Source organism: Prosopis cineraria, unplaced genomic scaffold (assembly GCF_029017545.1).
Source record: "Prosopis cineraria cultivar Desert tree isolate PC_DT_omini unplaced genomic scaffold, ASM2901754v1 PC3, whole genome shotgun sequence".
NCBI lineage: Eukaryota > Viridiplantae > Streptophyta > Magnoliopsida > Fabales > Fabaceae > Prosopis > Prosopis cineraria.
The window spans coordinates 30,441,660-30,452,251 of NW_026555334.1; positions in this window are offsets into that span (position 1 = coordinate 30,441,660).

The window sequence follows — 10,592 nt, forward strand, 5'->3', positions numbered from 1 at the left end:
TTGATTTAACCAATGTGCTAGTAGTATTCATGGATTATATGAATCAAATGTTTATGTCATACTTAGATTAGTTTGTAGTGGTCTTTATAGATGACATCCTGATCTATTCTGAGAATGAGGAGCAACATGCGAGGCATTTGAGAATAATACTGCAAACTTTAAAAGATAGAAAGTTGAATGCTAAGCTTAGTAAGTGTGAGTTTTGGTTAAGAGAAGTGAGATTTTTGGGACACGTGGTATCTATGGATGGAATTTCAGTATATCCGCATAAGGTTAATACAGTGTTGAAATGGGAACGTCCTAGTTTAGTCATTAAGATACATAGTTTTTTAGGATTAGCTAGGTATTATCGACAATTTATCTAAGGATTTTCCCAGATAGCTTCTTCTTTGATTAAACTAACTCAAAAATATTAGCCTTATATATGGGATGATCGGTGTGAAGTGGCATTTCAGAAGTTAAAAGAGAAATTAACCATGACACCAGTGTTGATTATCCCTAATCCAAGGTTACCTTACGAGGTATACACAAATGCGTCTTTAAAAGATCTTAGTTGTCTCTTGATGCAAGATAGTCGAGTTATAGCCTATGCTTCATGACAATTGAGACCACATGAGGAGAATTATCCTATGCATGATTTAGAGCTTATAGTAGTGGTGTTTGCTCTAAAGATTTGGCGCTATTATTTGTATGGTATAGTGTTCACTGTGTTTGGCGACCATATGAGTTTGAAATGCTTGGTGGATCAAAAGGAATTGAATATGAGGCAAAGAAGATAGATGGAGCTTCTTAAAGATTATAACTTTGAATTGAAATACCATCCAGGCAATGTTAATGTGGTTGCTGATACTTTGAGTTGGAAGACTTTGTATATAGCAAGTCTTTTGGTTAAGGAACACAGATTGATGGAGTCATTTGTTGAGTCGCAGTAGGATATGCCATTGAAGGCATTGGTTGGTGCTTATTCCACTGAGATTAATAATGATTCTGGAAAGAATTGAGAATGGCATAACTAGAAGATGAAAGTCTCTTAAAGGTTAAAGAAGAGATTGAAGCAGATCAAGATATCGAGTTTGGATTAAATGATGATGGTTTTATGGTTTATTGGGATATGATTTTTGTGCTTGATGATCTAGATCTGAGAAAGGTTATCTTGAATGAGGCTCACTGTAGCAAGTACATGATCTATCCAAGAGCTACAAAGATGTAACAGGATGTAAAGTGATATAGGTGGTGGCCTGGTATGAAGAAAGATGTAACGGAGTTTGTGACTAAGTGTTTGTCCTGTCAAAAGGTTAAAATAGAATACCAAAGACTAGTAGGAAAGTTGCAACCATTGGATATTCCTATGTGGAAATGGGAGAGCATTTCTATGAATTTTATAACTGGGTTGCCAAGAACTCAATCTAAACATAATGCTATTTGGGTCATAGTCGATAGGCTTACTAAATCGGCTCATTTCTTAGTGATTCAAATTAGTGATTCTTTAGAAAAGTTGGCAGAGATTTATATTCAAGAAGTGGTAAGGTTACATGGTGTGCTAAAGAATATAATTTCTAATAGAGATTCAAGATTTACTTCCAAGTTTTGGAGAGCTTTACAGCGTGCCATAGGTATTGAGTTGAGATTTAGTATAGTATATCATCCACCAACAGATATGCAGACAGAGCGGACCATACATACCTTAGAGGATATGTTGAGAGCCTATGTATTGGAATTGAAAGGTAGCTGGGATAGCCATCTCCTTTTGGCTAAATTTGCTTACAACAATAGTTACTACTCTAATATATAAATGGCACTGTATAAGGCATTGTATGGGAGAAAATACAATTGCCTCTTTGCTGGATAGAGTTGATCGAAAGGAGTATATTAGGATCGAATATTATAGATCAGATAACTCAAAAGATTAAGTTAGTCAAGAAAAAGATGTTAACGGCTTAGAGGAGGTAAAAGAGTTATGCAGAAAAGCGTAGAAGGCAATTAGTGTTCCTAGTGGGAGGCTATGTTTTTCTAAGGGTTACACTAGTGATAGGAATCAAGAGATCAATAAGAGCCAAGAAATTGACTCCTAGATTCATTGGTCCTTTCGAGATTCTGGAGAGAATTGGACCAGTAGCCACAGGATAGCTTTACCACTACAATTATTAGGTATGCATGACGTGTTTCATGTGTCATGGCTCAAGAAATATCAACCTGATCCTTCACAAGTGATAGAACCGAAGGAAATTGAACTCCAGGAAAATTTAACATATAAGGCTGAGCCAGAGCAAATCTTAAATGTGACAGAGAAGCAATTACGAAACATGACCATACAATTAGTTAAAGTGTTCTGGCGAGGCATGACTCATAGCGATGCTACTTGGGAGACAGAGGATAGAATGAAGCAACAGTACCCTGACCTATTTCCATAGGTATATATTTATGTCTTTTATGAATTTTGTGGGCAAAATTCTTAAAAGGAGGGGAAAACTGTAACATCCTGAATTTCTTAATCCTAAGTTTAGAGGTTAATCAAGGGTAAAGTCGAAATTAGAGTGGGATTAGGGATTTAGATGAATAATTGGTATTTTAACTTGTTTGTATGTTGCATGAACAGATATGGGTGATAGGAGTGCGTTTCGAGTCGAAGCAAGTGTGCGTGGTGAGAATAAATCTCACTGTACTACGCGCCACGGCTTGTGTTGTATGTGCCACGGTGCATGGACCAGAAATTTACTTCATAAGTCATGAAATTTTAGAAAATTCAAAGGAGAAAAATTGAGAAACACACAAGATAAAGAGTGGAGAAGGGCTGAGGAGCTAGGTCGAGCTATTTTAGAGCGATAGAAGGTGATTCGGATTGGTAACTTGTCATGTAAGCTACATATAACTCTTACCTTCCATTCTACACAAATTACTCTAAAAATGAGTTATAGGGAAATTGAATTGAAGGAATTTAAGGGGTTTGATTCTTGCCCAATAGTAATAAAAGGATCTCGAAGGTTAAATTAGAGCTTTGCGACTAGTTTTGAGCTGAATGATAGAGCTTTGAACCCATAAGCTCAATTTTAGCCTTTAGAGAGAGAAAGTTAGGGCAGAAATCTATTTTAAGTGAAATAAGACTAGTTGACGTGACATAAAGTAGTAATCAGATAGTCATGGACTTAGAATGGATAAATGGAAAAGAGTTTACAGATGAATATAACCCTAAGTGGTAAAAATAAGTTTTTAGTCAAAATGGACCAAATTACTAAAATGTGCCAAATGTGTTCAAATTGGCATATTAGACTTGTGCATAAAGAAAGGAAGCTTGAGATAAGCTTGTGTGATAGTTGAAATCCATGGGTAACTTTCTAGTGACAAAAGGGTTGAGGTAACCAAATAACTTTCTTTGTTTGACTGTTTATTGTAATTGTATATTAGTATGCTATATAGTGCATGGAATGGTTTCAAACTAAGTATGTTTTACAACATTGAGTGATTGTTGTGTGTGAAATGACTTTTAGTTGAAAAGTATGTTTTGTAATGAAAAAAATATTATTCATATATATATATATATATATAATGTGCAAGAGAGTGTGATATGGTAAATGGGAACCTTAAATGGTTTAGGAAAGCATGATCATAGGAGTAGGAGTTTACCTGAGTGAAGGAGATGATAAAGACTATATGACAAGGTTTCTTTAGTACCCTGTTAGGGTGCGGTATTGGAAATAATTCTCCTTAGTGCCTTGAAAGGTGCGGTGTTGGAGAAGATCTTCTTAGTGCATATTGAGGTATAGTATTGGAGATGAGAGACTCCTTAGTATCTTTGTGATATAGAGTTGGAGTCAATGATGCCCCGTTGTGTGTATTGGGGGCAACCATAGTCCGTATTGTGCGTTAGAACATCTTTGGCCAGATGATTCTACCACTATAGGTGAGCCCAAGACTAATGATAGTGTACATTGGTTTGAGATGAGCCTATGGTTTCATGTCGAGGTGATTTAGAGGTTAGGTTGGTAGAGATCATGCTAGTTTTTGATGGGATATAATGAAATATCTTGAGATAACATGCAATCCTTTGTGATTTGATGAAAAGTTGAGAATGAAATGAGATATGTGATATAAATGTTATTTTATGAGGTCTTAATGATATACTATGTTTACTTTCATATTGTTGCATGTGATAGTCAATATGAATGAGTTATTCTATTACTGAGATTTTTATCTCATTCTCGTGGTCACATGTTTATAAGACCGGGAAGTGATCAGGGAAAGGGAAGAGAGTCTAGACCAACTTGAGTGTGAACCCATATACTGAGGTTGTGTAATGAACTGAATTAAGACTGTGTATAAGTATATATGATTGCCATAGGGTTGCATGCATAAATTAAATTGAGATTATGTGAAGTCTAGCCCGATTGATTGTATATTGTGTTGAAATGGAACAAGGGGCTAAGACTTAGAGTATATTATGTTGAAACAATTTTGTGTTGGTGAATCTTAAGCCAAGGGATAAATTATGATGAAATGAGTAATTTAAAGGCTACGATTGTATTATGAAGATGATTGTATATGTATGAGTTGAGAAATAGCCAAGTCGGCTATGTTATGCTAAGAAATGGCATAGTATGTGAAATTAGTAACTTGTGAAAATTGGTCGTAAAGGGGTTAAATTTTGATATATGAGTATGATTGTGATTAATTGAGATCAATCAAGTGTGTTAGATCCTTTTGGACTTGATTCAAGGCTTAGTATAGTCTAATGAGAGAAAAGGATCAAATTGAGTTCTTAGGTGCACAAAAATTTTCAAAAAAAGTAACTTTTTGCACTCAGGTGTTCAAATTTTGATTGGACTATTAGATCATGTCCAAACCTATCTCATTAGTTAGTATATGAGCTATGCTTCATGTGGGTACTTGAATCACTCCAATCGGATGTCATATGAGAAATTGGTACATGCTGGAAGTTTATCATTTTTACTGTCAAAATGATAATCAAAATTCAGACAAGCATGCCGTGGTGTATGGTAACACATGCCTCGGCGCACGACATAGAAAGGACAAGTGTGTGGCTCTGTGCCACATGCCACGATGCACGTACTAAATTTTAGTTTTAGTTTGTGTTAAAATTTATGCAATTGGGACAGAAATGCTGGTGGGTTATATCTACTATATATTTGAGGAGCGTATGATTTCCTTCCGTTGTGTTTTCTTTGATTGTATTTTGGTTTAATTGATTTTACAAAATAAGTCTTCAATTGAAGCTTTGAAATGAAATTTGATTGATTGATGTGAGGCAGTGGTAACACCATAGTCTTCTCTTATATTGAGTAGATATATGAGAGGAGGTTATACCGAGCCACAAAACTAATAACCATATGGCCGGACATATATGCATGATCATATGCCAACCTTATACCCTCCCGTTACCTCTAAGATGAAACTGGTGGCTATCACATGGCTACATCCTTCACGGACTAACCTAGCCTTCTACTTGTGAGGAGCTACCGAGTCAGGGTTAAGTCACTCACTTATGCAATCTAGTTTCCCCCAATACTAATAACTGTAGGGGTGTCATACCTTAATCTAGCTTCTTCATGAACTGGTGGAGACTAGTTAGGTTCGTGTCCCTCGTAGAACAAGTGGGACAATCCTGAATCAATTATAGGATAAGGGCTACCTCCCAATTCTAGCGATTGGTGCCAAGGCTAGTTCCTAATTCTAACAGTCACTACCAGTATTACGTGGATTTAAAACAATCTACTCCTTTCCCTAGGAAAACTCCCACCAATGATCATGCTATGTATATTTCTCACATAATTTCATTTTAAACAATCAATTCATAGCACTTGAACTCACATAAGCTCAATTACTCCACAAACTCAACACATTTCTTATCACAATTATCCAACCACCATGACAAACCAAAATCAAGTTGACACATCACAAAGGGTAGCATAATTGGGGTTTTACTTTCCAAAACCATTTCACAAGCCAAACACATTGCCAATATGCATTATTAACTTAAATCATAAAATCATATTTCACAAATGCAATTAACATTCAACTATAAAGATTAAGTTTCCCCTGGTTACCTCAAACCTTTGAGAGGTCAAAGTTTTAGCCCTCACTATACCAACTTCCCAAAGCTTCAACAAGCTCGAATGGTGAAAAAATGAACCATACTACAATCATACCACAAGAATATCCTCATTGTCCCAATCTTGAGAATTTATCAACACATAACTCCACACTCTATTTTATCAACCTATAGTCACTATCCATTTATACCGAATAGGCACATTAGGTTCCATTAATGCACATTATTATTAATAACACCTTAAACCATCATTAATGCACATAAACCTCTCCCAACTACCTTATAGATATCAATTTTTGGATATTAAATGCTCCCACAGACTAACCACTTTCAAAATCATCAATGTGGTGTTCCAATAACTTAAACAACTCCTATTATACTCATTTTAACCAATAGAATCATACCCATAATCCTATAGACTGAAAATCCATCTTCTAACTCAAATGCTATCGTAAATCATCCTAAATAAGGGAGAGAAAAGAAGAAAAAGGCTTAGATTAGCTACCTTAGGTGTTTGGGAGCTTTAAAACATCAATAATGAAAGCCAATGTCGTGCCTTAGTAGAGCCTAAGTCGAGCTCTTCATTTTCTTTTCCTCCTCTTCTTCTGTTTTCACATACAAAACAAACCAGATATATCTAATTTTTGCCCGTACATCACGACGCATGACATAAAGGAACCCATTGCATTTAAATCTGTCTCTGTGCACTGTGGTAGACTGACCATGCACCGGGGCATATGGCATAAAGGACAATTCTTCACTTTTTCTTCCTCTTTCCTTGCCCGGGTGGCCCGCCATCAATTCGGATCCACTTCTAGGGATAAAATCACAACAATTACGCCAAATTAAGCCCTTTTTGCCTCATACCTCGTTAAATCACTAATCACCTACATTGGGTTAATAAACCAGGATTAATTTTCCTAGATGTTACAAGGGGCGCATTGGACAAACTAAACAGCATAACCAATAATTCATAATGTCCATACCGAGTCCTGAAAGCTATCTTAGGTACATCCGCTACACTAAGTCTCAACTAATGGTACCATAACCTTAAATCTAGTTTAGAAAAGACTGAGGCACCAGCTAACTAATCTAAAAGATCATCAATCTTTGACAAAGGATATTTATTTTTCACAATCACTTTGTTTAATTGCCAGTAATCAATGCAAAGATGCAGACTACCATCCTTCTTCCTCACAAATAGCACTGGTAACCCTAAGGTGATACGCTTAGTCTAATAAATCCTTTGTCTAGCAAATCTTCAATATGCTTCTTTAACTTTGCCAATTCTGATGGCAATATTTAATACGATGCCTTTAATTTAATTTAGCTCCAGGAACCAAATAAATTGAGAACTCACTTCCCTTTCAAGAAGTAAACTAGTCACTTCATCTGAAAATACCTCAGGGAATTCACTCACTACCCTAATCTTCTCAATTCTACCATCATATATGGCACTAGAGGTAAAGAATACCATATATGCCTCACAACCCTATCGGATCAACTTCTCAGCACTAACTACTATAAGAACTTAAACTGTTTAGGGGAATCCACTATTGTAGATAATATTGTTAATGAAACCATTTTCTAAGCACAATTAAAAGTAGCATTATTTGCTACTAGCCAATCCATGCCAACAATTACATCTATTTCCTTTATAGGAATACAAATCAAATCAATCTTGAAAACTCTATAGTATTTTTCCTATACATTATACTTAAATAGATTCTATAGGCTTTGGAACACTCAATTTTGATTTTTCTACATTTAGTTATGAATTTTCAAAATTGGCTAAAAATTTTAGATTTACCAAATGAACAGTAACCGCCAATTCAAGTTTTCAAATTTGATTTCTTGGTTCCTAAGCTACCATTTAAGGTCCTAATGTTCATAAAATGGAGGTTAATAAGGTTTAGAGTTAAGGTATGACACCTTTTATTCGCAAGAGAGTTTACCCATATTCCAAAACCTCACTCAAGCTCCTTCTCACATTTTCAACACGTCACACATGAGAATATACTCAATTGAGGCACCCAGAGTCAATTACTCTATTGACTACAAGTGCCATTTACAACATCTAAGCAACTAATTGTTACCATTTCCCTTGTTCATGCTCATTCACACATATTATAACCAATTATCGCTCAATACAAGTATTAACATTTCCATAATCAAATTTCTCTAATTACTCTCCCTTTAAGTTAGGTTACTTTGAACTCGTAGCTTCAAAGCTTTATCGTTTTGACTCAAATCAGTCACAAAGTACTAGTTTAGTCCTAAAGGACCTTTCTATTACTATAAGATAGGAAATTAACTCCTTAAAACTCTCAAATTCAAGTTATCAATACTTAAAACTAAGAAAATAGGGTAGAATTAGAGGTTAAGGCAGAACAAGACTTACCCAATAAGTAACAGGTTAGAAACGTCGTCCTTTCTCCTGAAATTGCTAGCCCTAGTAAAGCTCCCATTTCTTCTCCATACCTAACCCCACTTTTCCTTTTTCTCTTTTTCTTTCATGAGCTGGCATGTGAACTTATTAGAATTCTACATGATGCACTATGGTGCATCCTGCTTTATCCGCGGCTTGTGGTACAGTGAGGGAAATCCTTACTATACTTACATGCTCTACTTTAGGACGCTGCTCTTCCACTCACATTTGTTCACACACTATCCTAACAAGTCAAAATAACATTTCACTATCCAGAATCCTAATCTTTTATTAATTTGCTAATTTATTCCATAATTAGTTATTAATGCAGGATTAGAAATTCGAGATGTTACATAAATCATCTTTTAAGTCCAAATCAGAGTGTAAATAGGATAAGAAAGCATAGGAATTCAAAAAAAATCAATAAATTTGCATAAAAGTTGAAAACAATAAACTAGTAAAGAAAAGCAGACATGCACTGCAACTTATCCAACGTGCATCGTGACATGTTTGCTCCATACCATATGCTGCGGCTCTGAGACCATACACCATGATCCATTGGACAATTTTGACAACATTTCTATTTTCATTTGACAACAACAGGGCAACTTTTGATGCACTTTATTTCTTCATCTGACTTCTAATTGAGGTGATCAAGGTTGTTGTATCATATGTTTTGATGATTACATAACCAAGAAAAGAGGTATTTATTATGTATGCAGATATAAAAAATTATGGATGAAGACAAAACCTCAAGAGCATGAAGAATTAAGAGAAGATAAAGAATTTTAGGATAATTCATTTAAATTCTCTCTTAGATTCAATGTGAAAATAATGAGTACTTAATCACTTTTCATAATCATTAAAATGAATGCATCATATGTCTCATTTATATACATTAAGACTCATCTAAGGATATTAAAGCTAGCAAGTAATATCTTTCTAGCATGTTAAAAATCATTGTTAATGAATTCAGTGTGGACTGCAGAATCTCCCGTGATTTTGCTTGTATGTTCACGAGAATAAGTAGGTTAGGCACACTGACCAATAGAACATATAAGAGTCAGGAAGTGATTCACATATGATTGTCACTTGTGTTATGCATGAGAGCCACTGGTATCTACACAAGTTTTAGCAATTGTGCTTCATTACATTGTGTCAAAGGCTATTTCATGTGTGAGGACTGATAGTAGCCACATATGATTTATCACTTGTTACACAATCACATATTGCTATATTGAGTATTAAGTCACCTCAAGCTGAGTTCACCTTGTTCAAATGTATGATCTGTAATTCATATATTCATATCCCTTGATCATGCATATTCTTGCTTGAGTGCATTATATTTCCATTTGTGAAAATGTACTTGGACTGGTTTATGCCTTACTGACTGCTATTTCATGTGTAAGCAAGGATAAGATTCACTTGTGATATGTCTTCCCGAATGGACTAAGTCTGAATATGGTTATTTCACATGTAATAGCTTTCTACTTGCATGCAAGTTTTGTTCACAAAAATTGGCTTTAGCATTCTTCTAGCCATTTCATGTGTTAGAGTAAAGAGGTTTCACATGAGTTCTGTGACACAGATCTAAGCTTTACTTTCTATAAGCAATTTCATGCGTGAGAGCATAGTAGTTTCACGTAAGATTTGTCAAATAAAACTGATGATGTTTTCACACATGCTAAACTATGCATGAGAGTTAAAGGTTCACATGCAAGATCTAACTTATTGAATTGAGTACATATTCACATATACAAAACCACATGCGAGAGTTTACGAGGTTCATGTATGATTTATCACATATATGTATTTGGAATGAGTTCAATGCAATTTCATGTGTGATTCAGCAGGTCACTTATAAGAAACAGCACTAATGGCTAAAAACATTATTCCAATAGTTTTTTAACTACCAAAACTATATATCTGATTCATTTTAAGATTGAAGAAGAACGAATGATCACTGAGCGAACTTATCTGTATTTGAGAATTTAAAAACCTTTCAAATTGTGCTTAAACATCTTTCATTCATTCATCATTCTTGAAAAGAATTGTGATAAAAGCTCTCATAAGTTTATAAGATTTCAACTGTAATTTCAT